This window comes from Typopeltis vanoorti, chromosome 24 (assembly GCF_054136105.1).
Source record: "Typopeltis vanoorti isolate ZY-2024b chromosome 24, IOZ_Tvanoo_1.0, whole genome shotgun sequence".
Lineage (NCBI taxonomy): Eukaryota > Metazoa > Arthropoda > Arachnida > Uropygi > Thelyphonidae > Typopeltis > Typopeltis vanoorti.
Genome location: NC_143572.1, coordinates 81,039,415 through 81,055,588, shown reverse-complemented (window position 1 = coordinate 81,055,588; position 16,174 = coordinate 81,039,415). Strand labels below are relative to the sequence as shown.

Below are 16,174 nucleotides of genomic sequence, written 5' to 3'. Positions count from 1 at the left end.
TACGTGTTCTCAGACAATTGGCCGTTATGCAATATTAAAAATAAGCCAAGTTCCATCCAATACCAAAGTAGCAAGAAGTTCGGTGTCGTCTGGTTAATGCATTCTCCTACGTATGTCTTATTTTTCAGTAAAGGGTAAGTGGCTGCAGTGTTCTGGAAACGACATCATCATGACCTACTTTTTTTTTTTTTTCAAATGACAACAAAAGAACAAAGATAAATGACATCATATTCTCAATATAGTTCTAAGGTATGCATTTTTCTTCTAGTTTTTATTTCTACTTTTACCTTTGGAGTTAAGTTCGCACATGCATTTCAATGGAAGAAGCTTGATTTCATAATTGCAATAAAACTTACCGAAAACATAGATGATTTAAATATATATATATATATATATATATGGCCACTTCATCCCTCCATTAAGTGGAGTGGGATCACATCGGCCATGAAATTATCTTTCCCCTAAGACATTTACTTGTTTGAAAATAGAGTATGTCAACCTACAGTTGCCGACACAGTCCAGTTTTTCACGTTCACAATTTATTGTTTATAGTTTATTTTTTATATTTAAAAAAAAACAACATAATTTTTTACAAAAGGCGTAACTAGCAATACTGTATTTTAAGATTGCCATTCATTCACTCGTGGGCATCGCACTTAGCTAACCAATTGCTCATAATGTGTAAAAATCCTCCGGAGAATATTCAGCAATAATTTTTGGCCGCTCGGTCTTAATCGACACATCAACTGATAACAAAAAAATTCATCACTCTTTTTCTTCAATATGAATATGCTTGTACACAATATTTTATCGCATTTTCCACCTTTAAAATCAACCATCAGTTGCTGTGAAATTTTCTTTGCCCATTGTTGTTGTTTATTTTTTAAAGATCTTGCAACAGAATGGTTGTGAAATTTCGAAATGTACAACACAATATGCCGACTTGTTTTGGGCAACTTATCATACATAGGACTCCAAAATTCTTTGCTTTTCTTGAAAAGATAAATCTTTACGGTTTTTTTTTTTTTACTTGCTTCTGCCATAATGCTGAGGGTTGTTTTTGCGAGCACTTAAAGTCAAAGGATACTCAAGTTGAATCTGCATTTGCATGAAAGATTAAGATTACCCACCTGCATTTGCCTGGAATTTACACGGAAGAATAACATTAAAGTAAGATTAACAAAATAATGAGATTTCTACAAATGTTGTTTGTCAAATTTTCTCCTGATCAACATTGATTTCTCAGAATTCTGAGACTCAAAAGGCCAAACATTTGAGGATTTCGATAACAATAACCGGAATTTGTGATAATAATAGGCGAATTATTTTAAATTCAATTTTAATGGTGAGTTTCGGGACCGAATGATTTTGATAATAATAGCCGATCACTCGCTAATATCATCCGCGATCACAATAAGTGGATGCTACTGCAATAATGAAGGCAATTCGGGGATGCTGAGGATTGTGTTCTCATGTCATCTTAGGAAACTTTCATAGTTTGTACAAACATTCGGCTTTGAAATAATTGCCAATGTAATTACAAATTGTTTATGTCTGGAAATTTCGCTCTGGTGGTGACCGTGGACATGGGGAGACGACTGCAGTATTAGTTTGTTCCTGACTTAATTTTATAATCACCATAACTTTCGCACCTTACGTCTGCGCTATCGCGACGTGCACACAAACGAAACCGACAATGTTGACCTTGTCCATGTAGGCTGAAAATCAGAACAGCACTTAGATGTTCAAAGAGTAAATGATATATTTATAAATTATTCATCAATTTTTGAAATTCCCTAAAGCTTTCTAATATTTAAAAAAAAAAAAAAAAAAAAAAAAAAAAAAAAAAAAAAAAAACACCTTAAAGGAACATAAATAAAGGTTATTTAAAAGGTAAAAATATTATTGCTTGGTATCGCTTCTCTGCCTTTTGGCTAAGATCAAATAGTAGTACCTGTGCTTAGTTGCTAAAGTTCTTTTAAGGTTTAGCAGCTTAAATATCTAGAAGGTTCCTGTTCGGGAACCAGGATATTATAAGCTGCTAGGCTAACTGTTTGAGTAGTATCTGTTCCTAGAACAATACACTCAAGGTCTTGTAAAGGCCCAAACCCCGGACTGGGGAAAAGTGAAACACTTGTTTTTTTTGCAGTAGTGATTGAAGAGTTACATCGCACTAGCCTTCCAGCTGGTATATATATTCACTGTCCCCTCTGCATACTTTTGTGTACAGAGGTATATAGCCGGCCTGGCTCCACCCGCAAAGAAGACCAGTGGTGGTCGTGTGTTACACAGATAGGGTGGAGATATACCAAGCTCAGACTAAGTAAGTCTTCATTCACAATCCCCCCGTAACATCAACAGTGTCACCGTCTCCTATAAGGTGAAGACTGCCCTACACTATAAGGTAGATCTCTTCTGTGTAGAGGCTGTCTTAAATAAAGCCTTTTATTTATTTTATTTTATATATTTGGTAGTAAGATCTAGTAAACACCGTCACACTACCATTATTTAGTACTACTGCTTATAAAGCAGTGCTGTTTAATACAGTTAAGAAAAATAAATTTCTACCATGTCTAAAATCCTAAGAGATCACACAGTAAGATTCACTTTTCAACAGGCAGTTCAGCCTGAAGTTTTGGCTGATGCCTTAGTTGCTACAGTAGATCCCTTCAAGTTAAGTAATATTAATTGTTGGGATTATCCCAAAGGGTTGTACGAGGTAACAACATTAGATTTTTACACAAAAGATGTCCTAATAAGAGAAGGAATTGTTATAGATGGGAAAAAGTACCAACCAATTGCTATAGGTAGCACTATAAAAACCATTTTTCTCAGGAAACTTCCTGCTGAAATTACAGATGACTTCATACTTGAAGCCTTTAAAGAGTATGGCACAAATATATCCATTACCAGACACCACTTCAAAAAATATCCTCATATTGAACAAGGAGATAAAATTAGCCTTAAAATTGATATGAAGAAACCAGTGCCTAACTTTATTGAGATAAAAGGCCACTATGTTATGGCTAACTATGATGGTATTATTAAAGTGTGCAGCAAATGCAGGACAGAAGGTCATATGGCTAAGGACTGCCCCTCTAATCGTTGTGGGAATTGTTACAAATACGGACATTCCCAATTAATTTGTACAGAACCATGTAAAAACTGCAATGCTTTAACACATAGAAAATTCCAATGTGAATTTAAAAAAACCAAACCAATATTCACAGATAAGGACTTTCCACCACTTAATGGAAAAGAACCTACTAATCACAACAAGGACAAAACAGAAACAGAAAAATCATCTCATCCTATCCTTGTTCAAGACAAAGAATTATCTCTCCAATCCATAGTCTTGGTTCCTCCACAACCCCCTCCATTGGAAGAAATACAACCAAGTACCTCCATTCCAATAACAATGTCTTCGGTAATTCCTCCATCAGATGAAGACCAAAGCTCTCGTGTCGTGTCGCCGATGACGTGTCGTCAATGATACCTAATTCAGATATGAGTGAAAATTCGTGTGATGCTATAGACACAGACCCTCTCTTTAACACAGAACCAACAGAAGAGACACAATATGTAGATGATAGTGTTGAAAGTGTTTTTCAATTACTTGTTAAAAATAATGACAAGGATTTGCAGGTTATCCAGAATACACAGGAAGAACTAGATCAAGTTCGTCAAGCATTTGAGATGGAAAGTACTTCCAACAAAGAGGTTAGCAAAGAATCAGGAAAAAATCCTTTTCACAATCGTAAGCAAACCACAATTCCTGTAGTCTCTTTAGAGAATATTAACAAGTTGGGAATGCCAGCCCCTAGAATTTTGCGTACAAATACGGGGAGCTCGCACTCGAAAGTGACTGGGAAACCAGGAAACAAGCAAAAAAGAAAATAACAACAAGAATAAAATTAAACTGCTTTAATGCAAAGTTTAACTGCCTTTAAAATAGTCACATTAAATATCCAAGGCTTTAACAATCCAATAAAACAACAATGGTTACAAAAATATATGATCTATCAACAGTGGGATATAATTTTTCTTCAAGAAACTCATATCAATCACCTGTCAACTATTAAAAATTTTGAAAATCTTTTTGGAGCTTCGGTACAAATAGGAGCAAGGGGGTAGCCATCATCTTTCATCCTGATTTCAAGGGAAAAATCTTGTTCTCCAAAAGAGATCAGGAGGGAAGAATTATGGCTGTCCATATAAAATTGAACAACCACAATATCAAATTACTTAATGTATATGCCCCTTCAGACAAATCAGAAAGGAAACAGTTCTTAAGAAACCTCTCTACCTACCTGGAAGGCCCCTTCGAAATCGTCTTGGGGGGAGACTTCAACTTTGTCATGAATATATCTCAGGACAAGGTTGGGGGGGATCCAAACCAAGGAGATTCTGGAAAATTTCAATTGGCAGAAATTTGTCAAGAATTCAAACTAATTGATTCGTGGAACTTTCTTTATCCCGAATTAAGCTGTACTACTTGGCGATCGTCTAGAGGAGTGAAAACAAGACTTGATCGTCTATATATCACACAAAACTTATCAATCTTTTTAAAACAAAATTTCGTAGACAATATGAGCCACTCGATGAAGATGTCAGATCACTCTGCGGTAGTCATTTCTTTACTTTTCCCTACAGAAAATTTTTTTGGTTCTGGCTACTGGCGCTGCAATCCACAACTTTTAGAAGAAGAGAATACTCAAAAAGAAATCAATCATCTAATTTTACAACACAAAGAAAATATCAACACCGAGGAGAAAGCTAAATGGTGGGAAAATTTGAAAGCCGCTTGTAAACAAAAGCTTCAGGAGATTTCTAAGAAAAGAAAGCAACACATCAGATCTAAGATAAGACTACTGTATAGGTTAATATACTTATTCCAACATGGTACAAATAATTCAAACATCTTCCAAATTCAACAGGCAATCCAAAACTACAAGAGTCAGATATTAACACTAGAAAAAGACGATATAAACACACAACGCATTAAAGCAAGAATAAAGAAGGTAGCGGCAGAACACCAATTCAGTCGAGTCTTCTATACACAAATAAAAGAAGACAGAAAATTCAGAAATATACAAGAAATTCGATACAATGATATTGTTTCTGGAAAAAAAGAGCATGTTACTCAGGCCTTCCACTCATATTATACTCAACTATATACTGCCGAACCGGTTGATGAATCCTTGTGGCCGAAACTACTACAACAGAATCTTAAAATATCCATCCCCCAACAAGAACTGCTAGATAGACCTTTTTCACTTCTGGAACTCAAAACTGCGGTAAACTCCTTTAAAAACCATGCTGCTCCTGGTTCTGATGGTCTTCCGATTGAATTCTATAAAACATTTTGGACTAATCTAGGCCCAGCTTTTCTACAAATTATAGTTGACTGCATACAGAAAGGAAAACTTACTCAGTCCCAAAAAATGGGCATTATCACATTAATACCCAAAAAAGGAGACCCAAAAGATTTAAAAAACTGGAGACCTATATCGTTACTTAATACTGATTACAAAATCCTGACAAAATGCCTTTCCCTTAGAATCTCTCAAATTTTACCAACTATCTTAAACAATAATCAAGCCTGCGCAGTTCCAGGCAGAGCAGGATCTCACAATTTGTTTTTCCTTCGGGATGTTATATCATATTTAAAACATAAAGAAATGGCAGCAACATTAATTACATTGGATCAATCCAAAGCTTTTGATAGAGTGTGTCATAAACTCATGTTTCAAACGCTGGAAAAACATGGATTAAGCAATTCCTTTGTACATATAGTTAAAACCATCTACCATGACATTAGTAGCCAAATTCTGATTAATGAAACTCTTACTGACCCAATAAAAATTACTAGAGGGGTGCGACAAGGTTGCCCCCTCTCTCCGATCCTTTATGTTATCTATATAGAAATTCTTGCCAATGAAATCAGAAGAAACCCAGACATCAAAGGTATTGAACTACCGCAACCAGCCGGTCCACCTCTAAAAACCTTAATGTATGCTGACGATATCAACATATTTATAAGTACAGAAAATTCCAAACAAGGTTTAGCACATTCAATTAAAATCTTTGAAAAAGCCTCTGGTTCGAAAATAAATAGTGAAAAAACAGCTATACTTCCTATAGGTCATTGGCCTCAAATCACTCTTCTACCTCCACCAGTTAAAATATTAGGAATTTCTTTCAATAATGCCAATACTCTGACTGACCAAGCAGAAATACAAAACAAACTTGTAAATATCAAGACCAAATGGAACTCATGTATACTGGACTTTTATGGAAGAGCCCAAATCATTAAGCAACTCATGATTCCGATTATCTCATACTTTGCCAACCTCTTTTGTACTACACAACACTTCATTAGAAAATGCGAAAAGATACTTTTTAATTTTTTATGGAAAGAAAAAAAAAGACAAAATAAAAAGAATAAAACTGACCAGACCAACAAACTGCGGTGGCCTCAACATACCTCTATTATCAGAACTCCTATCTGCTATCCGTTTAGAAGAACTAATGAAAACTTTGAGTAACCCCCTTCACATAGGCCACGGCCTGATAAAGTATTGGCTTGGGTCCAAACATTGTGAATTGTTTTATATTCACTATGTTGGCCCACAAGCAATTTTTCCACCAAAGGAACATCAGGAGAGTATCAAAACTTTCAAATTAATCTCTCCTTTCCTGGATAAACAAAATGTTCTCCTTACCAAAAGATCAAAAATGTATCACATCCTCAGAAATTTACAAGATACAGAAACTATATCAACCGAAAATTCCATCACATGGAGAAATAACTCTCTCAATTTTCTATACGCTACTAGGAAAACTCTTAATTTCAAAATTACACATAAGATCCTCCCTGTAAATTACGTTATATCCAAATGGAATAGAAGAGTCTCCGATCAGTGTGTCTTCTGCCAAGAATGTGAAACCATCTCCCATCTCTTCTATGAGTGTTTCACAGCCAAAGCGATCTGGCGACTAGTAGAGGCAAAATTCAACACTACGATATCAGTGGACCTTGCTCTAAGACTCATTGACTCATCCCAGAATTTACCAAAGAATCAACATAAACTACTCCTCTACATAATCATTGAATTTAGATTTCACATATGGAAAATCCGAAATTTTGCTTTTTTCAACAAGTGTAGAAGAGGATTACCAGATATCATTAGAAGCTGCAGAACTAGCATCAAAAACTTTCTAACAATGAAATTAGAAGAACTTGGCCCAGCAGATTTCTCCAGACAATGGTGTGTTCCGCCAACTATAGCCTATCTATGGAATAATAAGGTAAGAATAAAAATTTAAAGTTTTCATCCCCCCTCATAACCTAATTTCAAACTTTATAACCCTAGTAAATTGTATTACTATTAATTTTAAACTTTAAATTTTAAACTTTAAATTAATAATTTAAATTGGCAATCACACCTAAATTTAAATTATATCTCAAACTATAACCTTTAAAGCTTAAACCTTAAACTTAGTCAGCAATAATATAGGTGTCGGTTGACCATCCACTTCTTCTATACCAAGTTTACCCTATAAACTTAGAGCTTTTTAGCTCTATTAGCAGACATGATGACTGGGTAACACCACATTTAATGGTACTAGTCTGATCTGTGCTTATCAGCTTTCGTAGTTGTAAAAGTGCCTTTTTTTATTGGTGCTGGCAGCTTGGATAGCTTTAGGGTTTCCATCTGGAAACCTGGTTATCGTAAGCTGCTGGGCTAATATCATACTGTAGCATCTGTTCATAGAGGCTTGATATCAGTGTGTGGGTTTCTTCGAAACTCTTGGTGTCAAGTCCCGTGAACAGACTACAGTACAAACCCCAGACAGGGGCAAGGACAAACACTTGGTAGTGGTGGGATCAGGGCTAGGCCCCCCCAGCCCTTTGGTAGTATTTACTTAAGATCTAGTTATGTCTACCACTAAGAAATTCAACAGAGACCTTACGGTTAGATTTTCATTTAAGAAAGCTTACCAACCTGAAGATATTGCTGACGCCATTGTTCATCTTTTAGGCGCAGATAATCTTAAGTATCTTAAAAGCATAAATTGCTGGGACTTTCAAAAAGGACTTTATGAGGTCACCTCCAAAACATATGTCCAAAAAGATAAACTTATAGAGAATGGAATCCTGTTAAAAGGTGAGAGGTTTTTCCCCACTACCGTGGGCGGCAGTGGTGTGAAATTCGTTTATGTTAAAAAACTACCATCAGAAATAGATGACGAGACTATTAAAAAAACGTTTGAAAATTATGGCCAAGTTTTAGCAGTAGTTCGCCCTACCTTCTCCAAATATCCACAAATTAAACAAGGAGAGAAAATGTATATCAAAATGAAAGTAAACAAAAGTATTCCAAATTTTGTCACTATAAGTGGTTACACAGTCATGGTCAACTACTCTGGAATGACCAGGCTGTGTACTAGATGCCATTTAGAAGGTCATACCGCGAGAGACTGTCCCTTAAATAAATGTGGAAATTGCGCCATAATTGGACACTCCCAAGTTACCTGCAAAAATCCTTGCAGTCAGTGTGAGGACCTCTCCCACTCAAAATACCAATGTCCCAAGTTCAATACTAATACTTCACTTCTGTCTCTGGAAGAGTTTCCTACTCTTCCTAGAAAAGAGAGCATTATTGTAACGTCTAACTATGACCAGACTCCAACTATTCCTCAGAAGAGTGTCCATGGGATAGGCGAAGAACCCATTTTGTCTACCATTGTGGAGGAAGACTGTACTATTTTAAAGTCTAACTCGGAAAGCAAAGAGGAAGGAACCTCTTTAGAAACCAATACAACTCAAGACTTAGGGTCACCTAAAGTCCCCAACAAGCAAGAAGCTGTTTCAATGTCCAATAAAAAGAATCTGGAAACATCGCAAGATGATCCCAACAGTACCCAAGGGTGTCAAGAAGGAAAAGCAACGTCTTCCCCGGATAGTCAATCTGTTAACAACTTACTCTATGAGGGTGAGGAATCTTCAAGCGAAGACGACGAAGTGGAATCGGCAGACAACTCATCACCCTTAGCTCAGGGTGCTAAAGTTCTAGACAACAGTGTAACCACAGAAAATACTGCCTCCCAATTCAAGAAAGTTAACTCAGAAACTCACATAGAAGCTCTTCGTTTAGAACGCATATATAAAGGTATGATAAATAATATCAAAACGCTTAATAATATGTCAGAAAACTTTAAAAACCATCTTTCAAACTTGAAATCTCCAACAATTGAAGGAAAATCTATTAAAGATTGTTTAACCTCCTACGATTTAACTTGTGATAGAATAAAGAAAAAAATCCGTCAACCACTCCATCAATTATCACCAAAGCAATTCCGCTACTTAGCGGAGGAATATCATGCCATACAGTGCTTGATTAAAAAGTCTCTGGACAGTTATAAGAAAATAGATACGGTTGAAGACCAAAAGTCTGATTTCGTAGAAGAAATGGACTCCCAGCTGCCAGAATACATAGGTCCCAAAAGAACAAGATCTGTATCAAGTGTTTCAAAAAATTCCGACGGTCTAGATCAAAAAAAGAAGAAGAAATAGTCTTAAGATAGTTGAAACCTCATCCAAAAGAAGTATATATTAAATTCTTTTGTTAAGAAAAGTATCCAAATTCGAAAGTTAAGATTTCTTATATTCAAAAATTTGACTAAATGTATAGTTCTGATCCGTAAAACTAAAGTATTTATCTCCAGTCCCATGCTAACTTTTTTTTCCTTTTTTTTATATATCCTTGTTGTCTGAGGTGGCTGCTTGAGCATGTCCCTCCAGTCCACGGGATCACTAATAAATTTTTGGCCTACTAGCAGGGACAGTCAATGAAGTATTATACTGAGACTATTACAGTACTAATGTCTTTATAGATTATCCTTGAAGTTTAAGACAAGTTTTAAGGTTATTACTGCCACCTCGTGGGAGTGGGGTGTTCCTCCACCCCTCGAAAGGCAGGGTTAGGCAAAAATGTAGTAGGCTAGTGACTTCTAGTGGATTCTAGAATCCACCGGCCTTAATAGTTTACCCACATTTCCAAAGAGCTGTTTAGCTCTTGGACAGAAATGATGACTGGGTAAAAATTTCACCAAGTGATCAGTAGTACTAGTCTGATCTGTTCTTATCAGCTTTAGAGTTAGTGTTTTGTTAGTGTGCTTATATCTGTTACGGGTCCCTTTGGGACCCAAGATATTAAGCTTAGTGTAGCTAGTGGATTGTGTAGTATCTGTTCTTACAGAGCTACACAGGTCGTGACTGACCAACAAACCCCGGACAGGGGCAACAATAAACACTTTTTTGTTTTCCAGAGGTGTTAGTGGAAAGTACACTGCACTGGTGTCATCAGTCTTTACCTCTAGCTCCCCCTCTACATCTAGGTGTACGAGGGTTACAGCCGGCCGGCTCCAACCGCAACGAGGACCAGTGTTGGATGTACTTTGGTACTGATCTAGGAGTGGAGATATCTGACTGAAGCCAAGTACAATCCACAGCACATTCCCCCGTAACAGTATCAGAGCTTCTGCCTATATATAAAGAAGCTCCGTCCTACACAATATAGTAAATATGTCTAAATTAAATAGAACCTGCACAGTACGATTCACCTTTAAACAAATAGTTAAAGCAGAAGATTTAGCCGATGCATTAGCCAATACTGTCAATCCCAGTCAGTTATGTAACATCAACTGCTGGGACTACCCTAAAGGACTGTATGAAGTTACAGCAAAAAACCTTTATACCAAAGACCTGCTCCTGAGAGAAGGGGTAACAGTTAACGGAGTTAAATTTCTTCCAAATTCAGTTGGCAGTTCCACCAAATTCATATATCTGAGAAAACTCCCCGCAGAAATAACCGATGACATGATCTTTTCCACATTCAAACTTTATGGCACAGTCCTCAAAATTAACAGAGCACATTTTCCAAAATACCCCAATATTGAACAAGGGGACAAAATTAGTGTTAAACTTCAAATGCAAAAACCGGTCCCTAACTTTGTAGATATCGAAGGTCATCTAATCATGGTCTCTTATGATGGAGTCACCAGGGTATGTTCCAAATGCTATAAACCTGACCATGAAGCCAAGGTTTGTCCCAGGAACAGATGTGGCAACTGTGATGTTTTTGGGCACTCACAACTTGTCTGCACAGAGCCATGTAAATTATGTAATGAAAGTTCACATAGGAAATACGAGTGCAGTGCACTAAATCCTCCAATAATATCGATGGAAGAGTACCCACCACTTCCAACAAAAATATCTCAAGGGAAAAGGGACTCGGAGAAAAAAATAATAAATGCCCCGGAACCAAGTACCACAACACAAGTTGTGGAAGAAGGTGAACATAAGTTAATACCTCTTAACCCGACACCAGTCGTGGACCCCTCTCTAGAGGAAGAGAAACCAACAGATCCAAAAAAGGTCCCTGAAACAATGTTCCACACAGAACGAGGGTGTAGTCTCCCCTCTTCATGTGATACCATTCCAGATCTCGATCCACGCGATCTTAGTGACGACTCATCAGTAGCTATGGAAGAAGACATTCCTCTCCCTAGCCAAACTCAGCCAGTTGAAACTGGGGATGCCCCACTGCCTACAGATCTTACCTTGAAGTCTAATCAATATGTTGATGTGCGTGAGGACGCACAAGACAACCAGAAACTCCAAGAATGTTTAAAAGAAACTGTGCCGAGTGATAACAAAAATACCTACAAGTCAAAAATCCCTAAACAAACAGAAAAGAAACTTTCTGAAGATGGAGATTCTTCTAAGAAATATTTAAGCCTTTGTCTAACAGATTGTCTACAGCCTGAATCTCAGGGCCCCAAAAGGAATAGGCCATCCTCTGAAACTGGCGACACCTCCAGTTCACCAGAGAGAGAACGAAAAACCAAAAAAAAACAAAAACCCAAGAATAACTCCAATACCAAACCCCAGTGATGAGTCCACCAACCTCTTTAAAAATAGCTACAATGAATATTCAAGGATTCAATAATAACAGAAAACAAAACTGGTTATTTAATACCATGATTTCTAATAAATGGGATATTATATTTTTGCAGGAAACACATATCAATCACTTGAAATTACTCAAAAATTTTGAAAACAAATTTAACATTCAATCTTTCTGGAGTTTCGGAACAAACAGAAGTAGAGGGGTAGCCATCATCTTTAACCCCAACTTCATAGGTAAAATCCTTTTTTCTAAAAGAGATCAAGATGGCCGGATTATTATAGTTCACATTAAAATAAATAACTGTAGCATTAAATTAGTAAACATCTATGCTCGAACAGATAAAGCGGAAAGAAAAGATTTCCTGAAAAATTTACCTCCATATTTAGACGGTTCCTTCGAAATTATTTTGGGCGGGGATTTTAACTTTGTAATGAACTTGTCACAGGATAAAGTAGGAGGAGATAACAAACAAGGTGATTTTGGTAAACTACAGCTGTCAGAAATTTGTTCCGAATATAAGCTTACAGATTCATGGAATTTTCTCTACCCCAATAAAACTTGTACCACTTGGAAGTCCAGCAGAGGCATCAGAACAAGATTGGATAGAATTTACACCTCGGAAAACCTTACTGCACTATTGAAGCAGAACTTAGTAGATCACACAAGTTATGCTATGAAAATTTCAGACCACTCAACTGTTGTAGCTACCTTTCTCTTTCCATCTGACTCCTTTTTCGGACCGGGATTTTGGAGATGTGATCCCACACTCCTAGAAGAAGAGGACACAAAGAAGGAAATCAACCTGTTAATCTCAGAACATTTAAATCTTATATCTGATAACAAAGCTGAATGGTGGGAAAAATTAAAGTCTGCCTGTAAAGGAAAACTACAAGAAATTACCAAAAAAAGAAAACAAATTAAGAGAGAAAAAATTCAACAACTTTATCGATTTATTTTTCTCTTCCAACAAGGAAGTAACAATAATAATATCTTCCAAATACAGCAATCTATACAAAATTTTAAAAATCAAATAATAGCTTTGGAACAAGAAGATATTAGAACACAACACCTTAAGTCTAGAAGTAAAAAGGTTGCTGCAGAGTACCAATTCACAAGGGTTTTCTACTCACAAATTAAAGAAGATAGAAAAAATAAGCATATTCAAGAAATTATTCAGAATAACAAGAGTCTTACAAAAAAGGAACAAATCATTGACGCTTTCAAAACATATTACTCTCAACTTTATTCAGCTGAAAAGGTCGATGAATCCCTTTGGCCCAGGCTTTTACAAAAGAATCCAAAAGTACCTAACCCCCAGAAAGAATGGTTAGACAGACCCTTTTCCGTTCAGGAATTAAAGCTAGCTCTGAAAACCTTTAAAAATCATGCTGCTCCGGGCTTGGACGGCTTACCTATGGAATTTTACAAAATTTTTTGGTCACAACTCGCCCATGCTCTTCTACAAGTTTTTGACTACTGTATCACTAGAGGCAATTTGACAACCTCTCAAAAATCTGGAATAATTACCCTAGTACCAAAACAAGGAAATCTCAAAGATATAAAAAATTGGAGACCAATAACCCTTTTAAACTCAGATTATAAAATTTTAGCTAAATGCATTTCTCTCCGTCTTGCGACAATACTTCCAACCATTCTGCATAATAATCAAGCAAGTACAGTTCCAGGAAGAGCAAGTTCACATAACGTCCTTTTCCTCCGGGACACTATTTCGTACTTAAAATACAAAGAAATACCAGCTGTTCTAATATCTCTAGATCAAAGCAAGGCTTTTGATAGAGTATGTCATAACCTTCTATATGAAGCTCTTACTCAGCACAATTTTGGCCCATCTCTACTCCACGTGATTAAAACTGTGTACCATGATATAAATAGCAAACTTTTAATAAATGAAACACTGTCTGAGACTATTAAGATTACAAGAGGAGTTCGACAAGGATGTCCTCTCTCCCCCGCCCTCTATGTGATCTATATTGAAATTCTAGCAAATTTAATTAGAAACTCGCCAGAAATAAAAGGAGTAGAATTTTCTCCAATAGTTGGACCACCACTCAAAGTTCTTATTTATGCAGATGATATTAACATTATAATTAGAAATGAAGCTTCAAAAGAAAGTCTTTATCACATTATCCACACTTTTGAATCAGCATCAGGGTCCAAAATTAATGAAGATAAAACTGCAACTCTCCCTATAGGTTTTTGGCCAGATATCAAAACTTCCATACCTCCAATCAAAATATTAGGCCTTCATTTTAACAATGAAAACACTCTTATCAACCAAGAAGAAATTTTAGAAAAGCTTAAACAAACCAAATTAAAATGGGAATCAAACATATTAGACTTTTATGGCAGAGCACAAATAATAAAACAAATGATGATCCCTATTGTGTCATATTATGTGTCCCCATTTACTACCACAAAACTTTTTATAAAAAAATGCGAAAAGATCATGTACAATTTTTTCTGGAAGAACAAAAAGGATAAAATAAAAAGAATCAAACTGACAAGACCTACAGAGAATGGTGGAGTTAATATCCCGTTACTGGTAGAACATATCACAGCAATTAAATTAAGCGAGCTTTTCAAATGCTTGATTAACCCACACCATATTGCGCATGGATTGTTAAAATACTGGCTCGGATCAAGACATTGTAAAACCTTTGATATAAACTATTCCGGACCACAAGCAATCTTTCCTCCATGTGACTACCAACTCATTCTTAAATCACTGAACTCCATCATCCCTTTGTTGCAAGTTCCCATCCTGTCTAACAAAAGAACAGTAATTTACCAAAGATTAAGAAATATGAAAGACTCCGAAATACTGTCAATTGAAGATATCACAACATGGAAACACAACACCCTTCCTTGTTTATATGCCACAAGAAAATCACTCAACTTCAAACTTACACACAAGATCCTTCCGGTCAATTACCTAGTATCGAAATGGAATAGACGAGTGGCAGACCACTGTGTTTTTTGTGGGGAAAGTGAAACCATCGATCATTTGTTCTACACGTGCTTCACTGCTCAAGCAGTGTGGAGACTTGTGGGAGACAGATTTAATACAACTATTACCCAGAACCAGGCACTCAAGCTATTAGGATTACCAACTCACATGTCCAAAAATCAGAGAAGACTCCTTATCTACATTATCATTGAATTTCGTTTCCATATTTGGAAGATCCGGAATGCAGCATACTACAACAAGTGCAAGAAGGGACTTCCTGACATCATAAGAAGCTGCAGAAGCAGTATTAGAAACTATCTGACAATGAGACTAGATGAGTTAGGCTCGGTGGAGTTCGGCAAACAATGGTGCGTTCCTCCAACTATTTCCTATCTCTGGGAGAACCAGGTAAGGATCAAAATTTAACTTTTAATCGGCATAACCTACTTTCTGTCAACTAATTTCTTTTACATGTATTTATAAATCCCATTTCTAGTTTTTCTGAACAGCCAAGGAAGAAATACTCTGAGGCTAGAATAGCAACTTTATCAGTAGTTACAATATAATTTAATCTTTAAGCACTATGATATCATAAGTAGTTGTTATTATAACTTAAGTGACAAATTGAGTAAATGTAATCAAAGTTGCTAACACTGCACGTTCTAAGTTTACCCTGAACCTAGAGTTTTTCAACTCTAATACAGAAATGATGACTGGGTAACACCTCACCACAGTGAATGGTACTAGTCTGATCTGTGAGAAGTGCATAGTGTATTTCAGTTGCAAAAGCTTTATTAGCGGTAGCAGCTTGAATATCAATAGGGTTTCCTTTTTCGGGGGCCTAGATATTATAAGCTGCTATTAGGCTAATACCAAAGTGTAGTATCTGTTCTTCGAACAATACGCCCAAACCCCGGACTGGGGTAAGAACAAACACTGATTTTTTTTCAGAGGCGAGCGTAGTTACCCTCATTGCACAGGCCTATCTGCCTGTAGATTCACTGTCCCCTCTGACCACTTTAGTGTCAGAGGTAGCCGGCAGGCTCCACCCGCCAAGAAGACCAGTGGTGGTGGTGTGTATCTGGTATACACACCAGGACAGGGAACCCACAGGTACAGACCTAGAGGGTCTTCCTCGTAATCCCCCCGTAACAGCTTCAGTTCCACCGTCTTCCACCTATAAGGTGTGAACTGTCTTACACTACAAGATATCTACCCTATCTAGGAG

At 36.7% G+C, this 16,174-nt stretch overlaps 1 long non-coding RNA gene and 1 pseudogene across 1 annotated transcript in view; one reads left to right on the top strand and one right to left on the bottom strand.

Annotated features, from left to right (window-relative positions):
• Positions 1 to 16,174, bottom strand: part of LOC150093458 (uncharacterized) — a 196,272-nt gene that overhangs the window by 33,586 nt on the left and 146,512 nt on the right. The window lies entirely within an intron of this gene.
• Positions 1,915 to 2,073, top strand: LOC150093459 (U2 spliceosomal RNA; annotated as a pseudogene).